The sequence below is a fragment of the Daucus carota genome, chromosome 2, assembly GCF_001625215.2.
Source record: "Daucus carota subsp. sativus chromosome 2, DH1 v3.0, whole genome shotgun sequence".
In the NCBI taxonomy this organism is placed as follows: domain Eukaryota; kingdom Viridiplantae; phylum Streptophyta; class Magnoliopsida; order Apiales; family Apiaceae; genus Daucus; species Daucus carota.
Window position 1 is genome coordinate 1,169,108 of NC_030382.2, and position 18,795 is coordinate 1,187,902.

The window sequence follows — 18,795 nt, forward strand, 5'->3', positions numbered from 1 at the left end:
AGTACAATTATTTCTAGCGATCGTTTTTTGAGAGGACAGGTGACAAGCCTAAAATTCAACTTAGAGTTTACTCAGATATGGATGTATACGATATAGAAGGACAGAGCCGTTATAACAGAAAAGATGTTGTTGTATTTTTAGATTGATTAATACAAATCAATTGATTAACTAAAGGTCATGCTCAGATGGCCCTAAAAATTTAGTCAATAAAACTTCAATGACTGAAAAGAAAACCCAAATAAAAGACACAAGATCCGCAGGAAGGGAGAAAATAAATATGGAGAGAAAAAAGGAGAAAACAAAGCGGACTGAAATGACACAGTTTTTAATTAACGACAAAAAATTCACAATATACGATAAAAAAACCCATCAACTATGGCACTCCCTGAATAGGAACACAATAATTTAAACAGATGATATAAAAAGCTTTAACACAATTTGTAATATAAAGCCTTTTATATCTAGTTATAAATTAATCACAAAAATCAAACTATAAAATATATAATCAATAACAAAGGACATATAAGACAAATGATTTGGAACTCATATCATCATCGTTCGGTCAATTCACACGATTCTTACCTTATCGAAGAAAATAGATGTATACACCGGTTATGTAATTATCTAATTATAGTTGTTTAAAAACGGAGAATAAATGAGAATGATATGTTCTATTTTTCCGTCGTAACTAAATCGCCCTAAGTTAACATATTTAGCTAAAAAACAAAATAAAAATGAAAATAAAATGGTTTCCGTTCCGTCGCAACTACGCGTTGTAAGCTCATATAATTACTTAATTATAGCTGTTTAAAAACAGAAAATAAATGAGAATGATAATTAATCACAACTTTATAAATATGCCTTAGAGCTACTTTTAATATGAATGCTGTTGCATCAGAATTATTGATTGTTTGATCGATTAAAACAAAGACAAGAAGGTGTATTTGTGAGAATGAAAGGATACTGTATTATTTACCGCTTATGACTTCTAATCGTCTTTTCTTCTATGTACAGGGGATGGCCCCCGCTGTAGATGATGGGGACAAAAACCGGGATTAGAGTCCGGAATCTGAAGATGGTGAAACCCATCAACCACCTAATGTAAGATCTAAAGATAGTCCCGTGATCAAGGGTTAATTAACAGTAAATAGGTGGTTAAACTTCGTGAAACAGTCAAACAAAGCTTTTGTATATGTAGTACTAAGATTACGCCGGAATTTTCGGCACCAATGGATGGCCTTTTAAGATTCTTTGGCACAAACGAATAGCCTTTTTTTTTAAATGAGAATAAATCTCAACGAGTAGCTTCGGCAAGAAGATCCTGTCGTAGGGGTTCCTTTCATTCAAGAAAGCTTATCATGTAACCATCGGACTTGCAAGATGACCACGGGCATTTAGATAATAAAACTTTAATGTCTGATAAGAAAGCACCTTTCTTCCAGACAACGTGAAATAGAACACAAAGTGTCATCTCACTGACAAAAATTATCAAATTACAAATAAATATTCTACACTATCAACCACTAACAAAACATTTTGTATAAAAAAAGGTAAATGATATTTCATCAGGAAAACAAAAAATAAAAGCAAAACAAAACATAGTCTAAACATATTACGGACTCCATTGTTTCTTTCACTTGCCTTTTTCTTAGATTCTTCCACCTGAGATTTCCTTTTTTCCTGCTTATCAGCATTGTCCTTTAATAATTTTTCGAGTTCCCTTGAGGTATTCCTGCACACAAGTATTGTTTTTCATATTTCCTCCACACCCTTTCTCATTGTTTTGATTACTTAATTAAAGATCATGAAGCAATGTGAGCACACGCCAAGTGACTACAGATGCACAATTAACTGATAGTTGGAGAAAAGACAGCAAAATGTTTAAGTTTAAAGGTCACCTTTTTGGTAGATTTTTGCCATGGTTTCCACCAACTTGCTGTATTTTATAACAGGTGAAATCAATGTAGATGTTGTTGATCCTCGTGGGTGCAACTATCGGTCTGGAATTACGACTTCCAGGGGAAACAATATTTCCTGGTTTATTGCCATCCATGTCAGAGATGAATACCTGCAACATCATATTACTGAAGATGTCACGAGACTACACATTACGCATATGTATAGAAATATATAAATCTAAAAATACAGGATATGTAATTTAGTCCATATCATGAACCTTCTCATAATAAGAAATATTGTGAAGAGATAGACTATATTTCTTATTATCCTTAATAAAGAACTTGAAAAAGTGAGCAAGTAATATTTAGACATGGCATTTAATAAATCACATCTTACAAACAAATATGAAGCTTGTCATTGAAACTGTGAGTTTCCTTTCCTAGTTGACACATCTCCTTTACGTGCACCATGGAAACGCGTCAATGATATAGTAATTACCAAGATCTTGAACACGGTCTCGAATGATATCAGTAACAGTATGCATTTTATAGATAGTGCTTACGCTATCTAGAATGAACTCGCTCAATAATTTTCTGCAGTTAGTAGTCACAAATTTTATGAAACTCAGCGAGTTCTTTTGAGGCTCGAGCTAGGGAATGACTGAGTTGAGGTTTAATTTCATAAATTCAAAAGATTTTTAAGATGAACTTCAAGCTTTTCAACCTCGTGTTAAGTGCACATGTGCTTCTTCTAAAGATTGGGCTATGCAGCTTGAGAGGACTCGTTTAACTCAGTTCTCAGAGGTCTTCATTCAAGCCAAACGGCAGTTCGTGGTCAACTACTGACGATGAATCATTGGTCGTCTATTAATCAGGCTTTTATGTTCCTCAAGCAAGAAAAAAAATAGTTTCAGTCTCATGATTCTGCTCGAACACCATATTTAGCAATGATGGTCACCTTGCCAGGACAATCATCAACAATTTCGGTCTAAATCCCAAACAGATCCAGTAATAGACCTTCCCTACCAGTTTTTCTGTTGTAAGCTTCTCATTGCCATCTTAAAAGGCATACTAAAGACAAATGCTATAAGCTTATTGGCTATCCCCTCGGACCATACCTTCCAAATAATAAGGGAAAGGAGAAATTTAATCCTAACAGATTTGCTAATTCTTGTGCAAAATCATATGATTTACAGGTTACAACTGCTCCTGATTTATCTACAGAATCTCAGCAATTGTCCTCTAAAAATGGAGGCCTTGGCGAATCGATTTAACACTCAGTCTCTTTGATAAGGTTCTGGCACAACTTCTCATGTGTCTTCCTCTAATCCATCTACTCAATTCAGACTTGCTACTCACATTGCAAGTACAACCTATTCTTTATCCTCGATTATTCACACCATCTTTTATCAATGACCCCATTGACAATTTTCAGAGTCACCCATATCACAAATCACACACTATACCACCTACACACTACACCACCTACTCCCCATCTTGTTTTTCATTAATTGTGAAGGTGAATAATAGAGAGGAAGAGACAGAAATGAGTGAGTGTACTGTTTTGAGATTAGGGATGGGCACGCCGCACTTCGGCGTGGGGAGTGCTATGCCCGCCCCTCATACCCGAATTCATTGCCCATCCCCGACTCCGTCCCACTAGGATTTTTTCCTCCCCGCTCCCGGCCGGGGGAACGAGGATCCCGCGGGTATTCGCGGAATTTTATTCTTTAATAAAAAACATAATAACTGTATAATATATAATATACATTTTAATAAAAAAACAAACCCCTAAATAAATACTAATAAAATTATATTATCTCATATTTTCAACATCAAATCCTATTAAAATAGGTTTCTTATATAAATAAACGACAATTATAAAATATATTATACTACAATATAATTATAATTGATTAATAAATATAAAGATTATTTTCTAATTTTTATAATGTCATAAAAAGTATCTATTTCTTATAATCTATTTAGTATAATATATACAAATATATTATTATTATTTATATATATATATATACAATCGGGGTCGGGGATGGAGGCGGGGCGACACGAATCCCCGCCCCCATCCCGATCACCGAATTTTTTATAAAACACATCCCGGTCCCCGCCCTCCCCCGAAAAATTCCCGTAATCCCCCACCCGAACGGGGCAGGGATGAGATCGGGGTTGGGGGCGGGGTGAATGCCCATCCCGATTTGAGATATAACTTTAAAGAGTCTTTTGTTATAGACCATTATTTTATTTTTTTTCCTTTTCAATTTAATTATTTTAAAAAATATTTGGTTGCTGGTGGTATATTTTACACAAATGTTAGCCATATTTAATTTTTAAGATCTTCTTTTGATCGGCCATATTTTAGATTTCAACATCTTCTCTTCGTGGGCTATATTTTAGATTTCATATCTTCTCTAGCAAAAGTTGGTAGAGAACATATTCTTACCTGACGCGGCCATTGAGTCTACAGTTCCAGACATTTGTGAAGCACTTCCTTCATTGTTTACTACAAAATTTTCAAGAGCCCACGAATCAATATATTAGTAATAATATGATAAAATAACTTTAAAATAAAGTTATCCAATCTCTCATATCTCTCTCTATATATATGTGTGATATTACTTATATGTGTAACCGGTAAAAAATAGAATTGAATCTTTGGATGATGATACAGTTGTACATAATATAGTATCACAAAAATAATTTTAGATTCTATATATTTCTATCATGACTATATAGAAGACACATGGATAGGTGTTATGCAAGTGTTATATAACCATGGTTTAAAACCCAAATAGCAAAGAGTTTTAGGTTAAATGCCTATACACATTTGACACATATTAGATGGCATACATAATTATATACTAAGCAGAAATTAATACCAAGATACCAATAAAGTAACCTATAACACAATTACTTACCATATAATAGTTGAATAACCATATAATTACCCATAAATTAGGAATCCAATCACAAATATCTAAAAGTAAGGAGCTAATGGAGAAAATATTTAAAAGTAAGGAGCTAACGGAGAAGATAAAAAATAGATACTATTAAGATCTAAATCGTAGGTAATGTAAACTTAATTTATCAAACATATGTTGGATAAGCAAACAAACACAAATATAACAAATTACACAACTTATATAAATTCAAAATACAAGTTTGAGTCAAGTGAGTTGGGTCGGTTCTTAACCCTGATTTCTTCGAAACACCCCCATTTAAAACACACATATGCACATTTTACGAAATCACTAAACTTGGTGGTAATTGAAAAAAAAACATTAATTAATAAATTTGTGTGTGTCATCTAATATGAGTTTTACATTTAATATCATCCAACAAAATCATTCACACAACTACACAACTAGAGATACGCAAATGAAAAAGGGAAAAAAATTAGAGATGATTTATAAAAACTAGAGTTACCTGAGAAAAAACACCTGTATTTTCATCGTGTGTGATGGTGAATAGTGGGGAGAAAGAGAGAGAAATGAGGGATCCAATAGGATTGACAATTTAATTTTGAAGAGCATTTGATTTCACATATATTGTACGATAATTTGTCTCCTGCTCTCAACCCTTTCATCTCTCAAAAAACCCTAGTTTGGTTTCTTAGTTGGGGCTGTCATGGTCCTTTATTTTATATTTTGTTATTCAATTTTTACGTCCAAACATAATCTTTATTTGTTGTTTATTGTACCCCATTATCGGGCCTTATTTTAGATTTCAACATCTTCTTTTGATGGGCCAGATTTTCGATCTCAACATCATGGGCTATATATTTTAGATTTCAGTATCTTTTGGTGTTAGAGTTGAATCATTTTGTTCCATGTGAGGATGGGTCATTTAACTTTTTATTTACTATTAATACAAATATTTTGTTTTACTATTGTAGTTCAATGCCTTTGATTGTATGGGTTCCTTAGTCATCAGCTTTTTTCCACATATTTAATCAATTGTATGAACACTATGTTATAAATATGTGACATTAGTTATAAATGTTTTGTTCTTATAATTAATATTTTAGAAATTAAAAAATTTGTAAAATAAACTTTTCATTTAGTTATATAAAAATATATAATTCATTATTATATACAAAATAAAGAAATAATAAAAATATTATCTATAATAATGATTTTGAAATATGGTCATAAAACAGAGTACAATGGATGAACGTGAATTTAATCTATAGATTTTTAAATAAACAATACTAAATTATAAGCTTGATTCGGTGTTCTTTATCATAGTTTTATATACCTATATATATTTCATTCCAATTAAATTGATTAACATTGGAATTTGTCAAGGACATATCAAAATAAAATGTTGGTATAATTATTTTAAAGATAAAAAAGGTTCAAATCACAAGAATCAACCATATATTCTTATATAGATATGATTATAATTTTCGCTCCAATGAATAATAGTATAATCATACACAACATTCATTTTCAAGTAAATAATTTGAGGATAATATTACAACATCGAAGATAGATATCTTCCTCTAAACATGAATTATACAGTAGTTTAATATAACCTATAGATAGAGTGCTAGACCACGAAACAACCTATTCAAGGATTTTAACTAGATATAACTAAAAGAAATCCCGTAAAAAGTTGATTTTATTCAAAACAAAGTTTACCTTGAAAAATGATCCTAATAGTTAAAAAGTGACCACACCCCACACATAAAATTTCATACGGGTTCCAAAAAAATGATCATAGAATCTAAGACAACATTAAAACGGTGGAAAATGAACAAATGAGGATACACTAGTATAATAAGCCTTGACAATAACCTGACCTCATGCTCTTGAGACCTTGAATGAAGCAGGTCCTCCCCTAAATTTTAAGTTTGAGTCAAGTGAGCTCGCTCCGTTCAGAACATTGAATTTCTCAAGACTCCTCAATTTAAATCACACATATATGCATTTTATAAAAAGAAATAAACTTGGTGGTAATGGGTAAATACAAAAATTAATATATTAGTGCGTGTCTATAAATATGAGTTTCACATTATTGTCATGCAACAAACTCATCCACATAATCACACAAGGAGGGATAGAAGAATTGAAAAAGGAAACAAAAGAGATGATTGATGAGACAATAGAGTTATCTGAGAAAAAAAGTTGTTCTTGTTTTTCAATAATTGTGAAGGTGAATAATAGAGAGGAAGAGACAGAAATGAGTGAGAGATTAGTGATGGGCAGGCCGCACTTCGGCGTCCCGGAGTGCTATGCCCGCCCGCCATACCCAAATTCATTGTCCATCCCTGACCCGGTTCCACTAGGATTTTTTTCCTCCCCGCTCCCCGCCCGGGGAACGGGGATCCCGCGGGTATTCGGGTAATTTTATTCTTGAATAAAAAAATAATAACTTTATAATATATAATATACATTTTAATAAAAAAAACAAACTCCTAATATATACTAATAAAATTATATTATGTCATATTTTCAACATCTAATCATATTAAAATTGATTTCTAATATAAATAAATGACAATTATAAAATATATTATATTACAATATAATTATAATTGATTAATAAAAATAAAGATTATTTTTTAATTTTTATAATGTCATAAAAATTATCTATTTCTTATAATCTATTTAGAATAATATATACAAATATTATATATATATATATATATATATATATATATATATATATATATATATATATATATATATATATATATATATATATATATATAATTGGGGTCGGGGATGGAGGCGGGGGGACAAGAATCCCCGCCCCGTCCCGATCACTGAATTTTTTATTAAACATTCCCCGGTCCCCGCCTTCTCCCGAAAAATTCCCGTAATCCCCCACCCGAACGGGGCGGGGATCAGATCGGGGTCGGGGGTGAATGCCCATCCCGATTTGAGATATAACTTTAAAGAGTCTTTTGTTATAGACCAGTATTTTATTTTTTCTTTTTCAATTTTATTATTTTAAAAAATATTTGGTTGCTGGTGGTATATTGTACACAATTGTTGGCCATATTTTAATTTTTAAGATCTTCTTTTGATGGGCCATATTTTAGATTTCAACATCTTCTCTTCGTGGGCTATATTTTAGATTTCATATCTTCTCTAGGAAAAGTTGGATCATGTGTCCGCTGTGAAGATTTGGTCTTTAACTCTTGATTCACAATTACACATATTTGATTTTGTTATGATAGTAAAATGTCGTTAATTGTATGAATTCATGATTGTTTCATAATTATGGGCTTATAATGTAGCTTTAAATAATTTTTAACCATTTGCTTTAGAGTCTCCAGTTATTGGATTACGTGCCTACCTAACATACCTACTAAGATGTTACACAGTGCAAATTGTTAAATGTTAATTTACCAATATTTTCACAACCGATTTAATTGTATTAACAATATGTTATAAATTTGTAACGTTTGTCGAAAACAATAATTAAGTTTATAATTATTTGTTATAAATTTTAAAAGGAATATTTGTAACATAAACTTTTCATTAATCTACATCAAAAATATATAGTTTAGTATTATATACAAAATAAAAGAAATTAAAAAAAATAGCTATAAATATATTTTTGGATAATGACCATGAAATAGGCTAAGAAATAAACTATAGAATTTTGAATTTACTCTATAGATTTTTAATAACTAGTAGGAACTCATAATCATTGCCATGCCGCGGTGTTTTTTATTAGGTATATATATACATATATATATGTATATGTATATATATATACATATATATATGTATATGTGTATATATATATATATATATATATAGACGTACTTATAATACTTTATATCATTTCAATAAATCTAATGTGAATGATTAAATAAATATTTAAAATACTGTCAATGATCTAACATTGGAATTTGTCAAGGACATATCAAAATATCAAATGTTGGTATAATCATTTCACAGTTACAAAAGGTTCCAATCACAAGCATCAACACATATTCTTATATAAATATCATTTTAACTCACCATCTAATGTATCATAGTTTAATCATACAATTACATTCAATTTCAAGTAAATAACTTCATACCTATCTTGCTTTAAATAAGATACAATATTCTAATGTAAAGTAGAGATAGAGTGCAAGACCATGAAAGAGCCTATTCAACGATTTTAACAAGATATAACCAATAGAAATCGGGCCAAAAAGTTGAATTTACTCAAAACAAAATTTACCTTTGAAAAAAGATCCCAATGGTTAAAAAGTGATAACACTCCCACAGCTAAAATTTCATAATAGTTTTGGCAAAATCATGGAATCTAGAACAATATTAACATCTTCTGAAATGAACATATCTGGATACACTAGTAACAAGACTTGAAAATAATAAAACCTCCTGCTCTTCCAACGTGTAATGGAACACGTAATGCTTGTAAATTGAAAAAAAGATCAAACTCCTAACCTTAAACTAGCCACAATGCTATTTGGTGTTTTAAAAACATTATTCAAAACGGACATGTGAGAGGTTATCCATTGGTAAGGAAGACCTTGACAATGGTGATCTTGCATACAACCTTCGTCCAAGTCCGTTAAAGTGGGTCAAGAAAGAACCAAATTTATATTCAGAATAGGGAACATCTGTGACAAGAATATATTTAATGTCGCTGAGTTTAAATCATCACACGGATGGCCATCTCCTTCGACTTTAAGTCATTCACTAACTCTCAGCTGCGAAGAGCTCACCAGTGTTACCTTTGTGGAAGTAACACCAATCAGGGTTTTTAGTATTCTAGTATAAATCTTTGATTTTAAGTTTCGGTTTGAAGAAATATCAAATACAATGTGGTTTAGAAAACTTCCACTCAGAGAAAAAAAACAGGATTAAACAATTAGGTTACCTTTCCGAGCAAAAAGCGAGCAACTTCAATTTCAGCTCCCGAACATCATTTCAAGCTCCCGACCTTTTAAATAGTATACCGTTAAAGTAATGATACCGATGAAACTTCTTAAATCCATCTTAGGGTCAAAGATAATTTACGGACCATGTGTATGGAAATATGTACATAATGGCTCTAAAATTTGCAACTTCTCAGAAAATCATGCATTTGATTAATAATATATTAACTAGAATGACTGTGAACAAAACGTCACAAAATTGTTTTTAAGGTACAACTAAGAAGGTGGAGCACCCTCAATATACTACAACTGTGTCTCGTGCAGATTTCTCAAACACAAAACTAGACTAAGGAAATGTATATCCAACCAACACTTTTTTAACGAGAAGGAAGGAGAAGCCACATGTTTGCCCTGTCAGGTAAGAAACAGGGCAATCAGTGATATGAATCTACTTGCTCAGCAATAAAGGATGGTTCAACCCCAAAAATCTATGAATTGTCTTATACCTAAAAAATTAATAATAAGAGCAAACACTTTAATTCTTTTTTATAAGGTTTTCTCCAAAATTTGCTCAATACCTCTTTGACCGCAAATAAAATCCAACAAACACAACTTACTCTAAATTATAAGTAAAAATTCTTGAAGAATTTTATTTGACCAACGCAAAGCTAATCTAGTAATGAATAAGTAAATGTCAACGATTATAATACCGAATTTTCTGTACCAAAGTCCCATAAAACTACTAACTTATTACCATTTGGTATTGCTATGAAATTAAGCAACCAATCAAAAAGGTAGAAAAAAGAATAACAAAAAATGGCATGATAAGTGAATAAAGACAATGGTACGTGGAGTTTTATAATAGATTCACATAATATACAAATACTTCAGACTTGGAAGTCTTAGAACATAATGTCTTACACAGATATGATCCTAGCAAATGCAGCGGCTCGGCCCGGTGACTACACCAAAAAAAGTATAAATATCACCGTAGCTCATAGGGCATGTGTTCCGTTGTTGCCATCCCCTATGCAGTACAAGATGAAAGTGAAAATGATTCACTACACATCATCACATCAACCAATGAAGAGCACCTGCATTCATAAACTAATAAAAATATTATGGCACTTCATCGAATATCATTCATAAAATTATCACATGATTAGAATCAATAGTGCATGATATGGATCATGTATTAATGTGTCCATTTTTTAACAAAATAAATGCCCCTAGATATTTTAGACCTCTCAAAAATAAAAGGTTCCATAACTGCATCATTCTTCCTGGCGTCTTTCTTAAAACGGAGGCATTAGTTATGAAAGACTACCAAGACAAATACTTAGTGCGGCTTAAAAGTTATTTACATGATAGCCCAAACACTCTATATTATATCAAATCTACACAACCTGCCTATGTGAAATCATGATTCTATGAAGTCATATATTTAGATCAACCTAGAACTAGAACATTCTTTTAAAAAAATTTCATTAGCCAACAATGTGCTTCAATGCAGATTTACCAACACCATTAAGATCAAGGACTACCCTATTCCCTTCCTCAGATAATTGTCCCAGACTTATTATATTGTTTCAAAGGGTTGGTATAAAATATACAGCATTTAAAATTCTCTCTTCACCATTTTTGCATTTAAATGAGATTGATCCCTTACCTTTAATTTCAACCATTGATCCATCGCCAAACTTCACCATTCCTGTTGCAGTCTCGTCCAATTCTCTGAACTTTGAGTGTGCCCCGGTCATATGACTACTGGCTCCATTATCTAAATACCACACATCTATTTTTTCTTTGCAATCTCGAGTTGCTCCTCCAACTTTTTTTCCCTTATCTTCATTCACCAGCAACACTTTATTCTCTTCAATCGTAACATAGCAGAAAAAAAACTTATCTACTTTTACTATCCCCATAATGGAAATTTAATAACCTAGTAAGTTATGGAAGACTACCAAGACAAATACTTAGTGCGGCTTAAAAGTTATTTACATGATAGCCCAAACACTCTATATTATATCAAATCTACATAACCTGCCTATGTGAAATCATGATTCTTTGAAGTTATATTTAGATCAACCTAGAACTAGAACATTCTTTTAGAAAATTTTCATTAGTCAACAATGTGCTTCAATGCAGATTTACCAACACCATGAAAGAGGCATTAAGACGAGATTAGACTCTTGGTTCTAAATAACAATAGAGACAAGGACCTTGAATATGGGAAATTTAATCTGTAAAGACTACGGCATTTCGCAATTATTAGATATCATCTAAAGATGATGGAGATTCCAATGCTCACATACAACATTCAAAAGTTCTACCAAATTTAACCATCTCTCCATCAACACAAACCAATATAAAATTAGATCCTTCAAATCAAAAAAAATTGTGATATGACAATCATGAATCAAATAATTAATAACTGAATCACATGTGTACATCCAATATTCGACAAGAACCCAACTACTGCAATGGTTCATGGTAATAGACAATTCATCAATTATAAACTACAACAAATGATAACAATTACTCGTGTTTCTAGTGTATCACATGTATGGAACCAACAGATGGTGTAAGATATGTCATGTGAACATATTCTTACCTGACGCGGCCATTGAGTCTACAGTTCCAGACATTTGTGAAGCACTTCCTTCATTGTTTACTACAAAATTTTCAAGAGCCCACCAATCAAAATATTAGTAATAATATCATAAAATAACTTTAAAATAAAGTTATCTACTCTTTGATATCTCTCTCTATATATATGTGTGATATTACTTATATGTGTAACGCGTAAAAAATCAGAATTGAATCTTTGGATGATGATACAGTTGTACATAATATAGTATCACAAAAATAATTTTAGATTCTATATAATTCTATCTTGTCTATATAGAAGACACATGGATAAGTGTTATGCAACTGTTATATAACCATGGTTTAAAACCCAAATAGCAAACAGATTTAGGTTAAATGCCTACACATTTTACACACATTAGATGGCATACCTAATTATATACTAAGCAAAAATTAATACCAAGATACCAATAAACTAACCTATAACACAATTACTTACCATATAATAGTTGAATAACCATATAATTACCCATAAATTAGGAATCCAATCACAAATATCTAAAAGTAAGGAGCTAATGGAGAAAATACCTAAAAGTAAGGAGCTAACGGAGAAGATAAATAATTGATACTATTAAGATCTAAATGGTAGGTGATGTAAACTTAATCTATCAAACATACAATTGGATTAGCAAACACACACAAATATAACAAACTACACAACTTATATAAATTCAAAATACAAGTTTGAGTCAAGTGAGTTGGGTCGGTTCCTAAACTTGATTTCTTCGAAACACCCCCATTTAAATCACACATATGCACATTTTATGAAATCAATAAACTTGGTGGTAATTGAAAAAAAACATTAATTAATAAATTTGTGTGTGTCATCTACTATGAGTTTTACATTTAATATCACCCAACAAAATCATTCACACAACTACACAAATAGAGATACGCAAATGAAAAAGGCAAAAAATTTAGAGATGATTTATAAGAACTAGAGTTACATGAGAAAAACCCCCCTGTATTTTCATCATGTGTGATGGTGAATAGTGGCGAGAAAGAGAGAGAAATGAGGGATCCAACCGCATTGACAATTTAATTTTGAAGAGCATTTGATTTCGACTCCCTGTGACCCCCAATATTCTCAGAATTTGTTAAGGACACGAAGGCAATGTTATGCCCCAAAAGATGGGCGCCCGTGATCCACTCTCGACCCATAAATGGGCTTTTGAGTGAGGGGGAATGTTAGAATATGATCCTGGTAAGCCCTCCTCCTAACACCTTGAGGTTTTAGGTGGTCACTTAACATATTCTACTATAAATTTGTCTCCTGCTCTCAACCCTTTCATCTCTCAAAAAACCCTAGTTTGGTTTCTTAGTTGGGGCTGTCATGGTCCTTTATTTTATTTTCTGTTATTCAATTTTTTCTTCCAAACATTTATTTTATTTTATGTTATTCAATTTTTTCTTCCAAACATAATCTTTATTTTTTGTTTATTGTACCCCATTATCGGGTCGTATTTTAGATTTCAACATCTTCTTTTGATGGGCCATATTTTTGATCTCAACATCATGGGCTATATATTTTAGGTTTCAGTATCTTCCCGTGTTAGAGTTGAATCATTTTGTTTCATGTGAGGATGGGTCATTTAACTTTTTATTTACTATTAATACAAATATTTGATTTTACTATTGTAGTTCAATGCCTTTGATTGTATGGGTTCCTTAGTCATCAGCTTATTTCCACATATTTAATTAATTGTATGAACACTATGTTATAAATATGTGACATTAGTTATAAATATTTTGTTCTTATTATTAATATTTTAGAAATTTCAAAATTTGTAAAATAAACTTTTCATTTAGTTATATAAAAATATATAATTCATTATTGTATACAAAATAAAGAAATAATAAATATATTATCTATAATAATTATTTTGAAATATGGTCATAAAACAGAGCACAATGGATGAACGTGAATTTAATCTATAGATTTTTAAATAAACAATAATAAATTATAAGCTTGATTCGGTGTTCTTTATCATATTTTTATATACCTATATATATTTCATTCGAATTAAAATAAAATGTTGGTATAATTATTTTAAAGATAAAAATATAATGTTGGTATGATTATTTTAAAGATAAAAAAGGTTCAAATCACAAGAATCAACCATATGTTCTTATATAGATATGATTATAACTTTCGCTCTAATTAATAATAGTATAATCATACACAACATTCATTTTCAAGTAAATAATTTGAGGATAATATTACAACATCGAAGATAGATATCTTGCTCTAAACATGAAATATACATTAGTTTTATATAACATATGGATAGAGTGCTAGACCACGAAACAACCTATTCAAGGATTTTAAGGAGATATAACTAAAAGAAATCCCCCAAAAAGTTGATTTTATTCAAAACAAAGTTTACTTTGAAAAAAGATCCCAATAGTTTAAAAGTGCCCACACCCCACACATAAAATTTCATACTGGTTCCAAAAAAATGATCATAGAATCTAAGAAAACATTAAAATGGTGGAAAATGAACAAATGAGGATACACTAGTATAATAAGCCTTGACAATAACATGACCTCATGCTCTTCAGACCTTGAATGGAGCAGGTCCTCCCCTAAATTTTAAGTTTGAGTCAAGTGAGCTCTCTCAGTTCTGAGCATTGAATTCCTCAAAACTCCTCAATTTAAATCACACATATAGGCATTTTATAAAAAGAAATAAACTTGGTGGTAATGGGTAAACACAAAAATTAATATATTAGTGTGTGTCTATGAATATGTGTTTCACATTATTGTCATGCAACAAACTCATCCACATAATCACACAAGGAGTGATAGAAGAATTGAAAAAGGAAACAAAAGAGATGATTGATGAAACAATAGAGTTACCTGAGAAAAAAAGTTGTTCTTGTTTTACATTAATTGTGAAGGTGAATAATAGAGAGGAAGAGACAGAAATGAGTAAGTGTACTGTTTTGAGATTAGGGATGGGCACGCCGCACTTCGGCGTCGGGGATTGCTATGCCCGCCCGCCATACCCGAATTCATTGCCCATCCCCGACCCCATCCCACTAGGATTTTTTTCCTCCCCGCTCCCCGCCCGGGGAACGGGATCCCGCAGGTATTCGGGGTATTCTTGAATAAAAAAGTAATAACTTTATAATATATAATATACATTTTAATAAAAAAACAAACTCCTAATATATACTAATCAAATTATATTATCTCATATTTTCAACATCTAATCAAATTAAAATTGATTTCTAATATAAATAAACGACAATTATAAAATATATTATACTACAATATAATTATAATTGATTAATAAAAATAAAGATTATTTTATAATTTTTATAATGTCATAAAAAGTATCTATTTCTCATAATCTATTTAGAATAATATATACAAATATATTATTATTTATATATATATATATATAATCGGGGTCGGGGATGGAGGCAGGGCGACACGAATCCCTGCCCCCGTCCCCATCACCGAATTTTTTTATAAAACATTTCCCGTTCCCGCCTCCCCCCGAAATATTCCCATAATTCCCGACCCAAACGTGGCGGGGATCAGATCGGGGTCGGGGACGGGGTGAATGCCCATCCCGATTTGAGATATAACTTTAAAAAGTCTTTTGTTATAGACCATTTACAATATCCCGATATTAAATTATTATTATTATTATTATAAATTAAAGATATTTACTATATAACATTATGTGTTAGGTTTTATTATATTAATATTGTACTGAGATTCATCGTTGAATCTTAACAGAAGAATAGGATATTGATAAACATAAGCTAGTTTGTTTATTTAGTTGATAACTACGACTATTGTTTTCACATGGATTATGGTTATCTTTTAGGCTTATAAATATATTTTCATCCATAGCTATTCTAGTGTACAACAAGTTCTCGAGGAGCGAGTCAGGTAGGCGTGAATTGAGTTGTCTATCTATATTTTAGTTAGCAGGTATCTATACTAATACTCCCTCCGTTCCATTTTATGTGACCTCATTTCTTTTTTGGTACGTCCCAAAAAGAATGAACTTATTATACTTATTATTTTTGAACACTACTTTTCACTATTACACCCACTAACTCTATATCTTATACTCCTTTTTTATTAAATAAACACTATTACACCCACTACTTTCCTCCACTATCTCCAAAACTATTATTAAATATTGATAGGTCCCACCAATTTACCCACTTTTTAACTACATTTACTACTTTTTTCTTAATTTCCGTGAAAGTCAAACCAGCTCACATAAAATGGGACGGAGGGAGTTGTATTGTTCTAAATTATGGGTACGCAGGAGTAGGCCTGTCAATGGAGCGAAAATCCGATCTGATCCGCTCCGATCCGAGGTCATTTTAGCGGATATGGATTTGATTTAAAAAAATCCGATCCGGTTAAAAAAATCCGATAATAAATCGATTGGATATGGATTTAGTGTGATTCGATCCGTTTATAACCCGATCCGGTTGATATATATATTTATATATATATAATAAAATTATATATATATATATTAAATATTGTATATTACATAATAAAGAATCAGGACTCTGTCTGCTAGTAGAATTATGGTAACTGTGCCCCTGAGTATATGAAATTTGGGGTGAATGTAGGTTTGAGTTTCATACAGTATTATCTGACTTCAATCTTCTGCCAGTGGCTATATGTTTTGACTTTTTTATTGAAATACTCCCTCCGTCCCCTGAGTTATATACATTGGGGGACGGGGACGCGGCACGGACTTTAATACTCGCGTAAAGTATAGTTCTGTAATTTATATTCGTCTTTATGTTAAATTACATACAAACAATGATGGACACCATGGGATTTAATATCATATTAACTCCCTCTCCCACTTAGAATTTACTTTGAGGATTTTAATCTAGATGCATCGCCCTATGTTATTTCTTCGAAGTCCACATGCATATTATCAGGGTCATAGCAACACAAAGAACACATAACATGGCAGCATACTAACATGATTAAAGCATTAATGAAAAACATCCCTATGTCCATGTCATTCTAGCATGCGAATGGTTAGTATCACAAGGCATAACAACACAAACAAGAAACACATAGTAACAATAATCAAGAATCATAATAAAACACATCCACTATTATGGCCCCGGAAAAATCAGATTCGAAATCAGCTTCCAGAAAACTTCGAGAGCCCGTTTGGAGGCCTAAACGGCCTCAGAATGCCTCGAAAAATTCCGAAAACAGCCTTCGAAATCACCTCAACCGGGCATCGTAAAGTGCTCGTTCGCCCAAATCGGACATCGTATGCAAAAGTTACGGCCAAAACAGTGCAGCACCCCCGAAACCCTAAACGCAGCAGCGGAAGATCCTTGTTTCTTGCAGCCCCGTTGATCAAACAATTACATACAAATTGTACAGATGAACCAGCCTATTCTATTACATCAGATCATAATCTAAAACAATTACAAATTGAATTACAAGATCAAAACTATCATGATCAACCCTCGTGATTTACAACAGCCACGATAAACCACGTGGAATCCAAACATAACAGAATAACCACGTGGGATCCAAAACACATAATTAAAACATGGCCATAATAGTGGATAACAACCTGCATCACAGAACCACTAATCATGACATGGACCACATATCATAAAACGCAGAACCACAACCTCGCTCTAATACCATTGTTGGAACAATGGGACCTTGGCCCTGCGTTTTATGATACTAATTGAAAGTTCGAACAGAATATTAACCTTAATCGTCACGGCGCAAGCGATTCAAATCCACGTCTTCTACTGTATTCCTTGATTCTCCTTGGACGAAGTGTGGCCTTCGATCTCCCAAGGTGTGCCTCTCCTTAAAGCTCCGAAAACCCAAAACCCTAGCTCTCTCCTCGAGAAAAACGTTTGCCTATCTCAAACTCTAGGGTAAATCATTTTGGTGTGTCTTTCAGCTTTAGGAGAACGAGAATATATATAGGCTACAGTAGGGATCATAGATCATTAGGTCAGGCCTTCCAATGACATTCCGGGCCAGCCCCAATGTCATTAAATATTAATTCTATCCACTAAAGAATTAATATTTGCACTACCTTTCCTAATTCCGTAAATTAATTATTTAATTTGGCTCCCATATTAATTGCTTATACATTCCCCATGTTTAAGATATCGCATGTGCATTAATTAAATTAATTTCTGACAATTAATTTAATCAATATCTTCTATTTTTGATCATCCACTCAACCTTATAATTATGCAAGAACAAATCTGCCTGCAGGACTAAAGCATAATTATCTTTATGAGCTTTCAAGAGGACATCATCACCCGAATATATTTTTCGAACACGGTTTCCTTCTATAGTCAATATCCCACTTTGTATATAATGTCATTGCCCAATACATA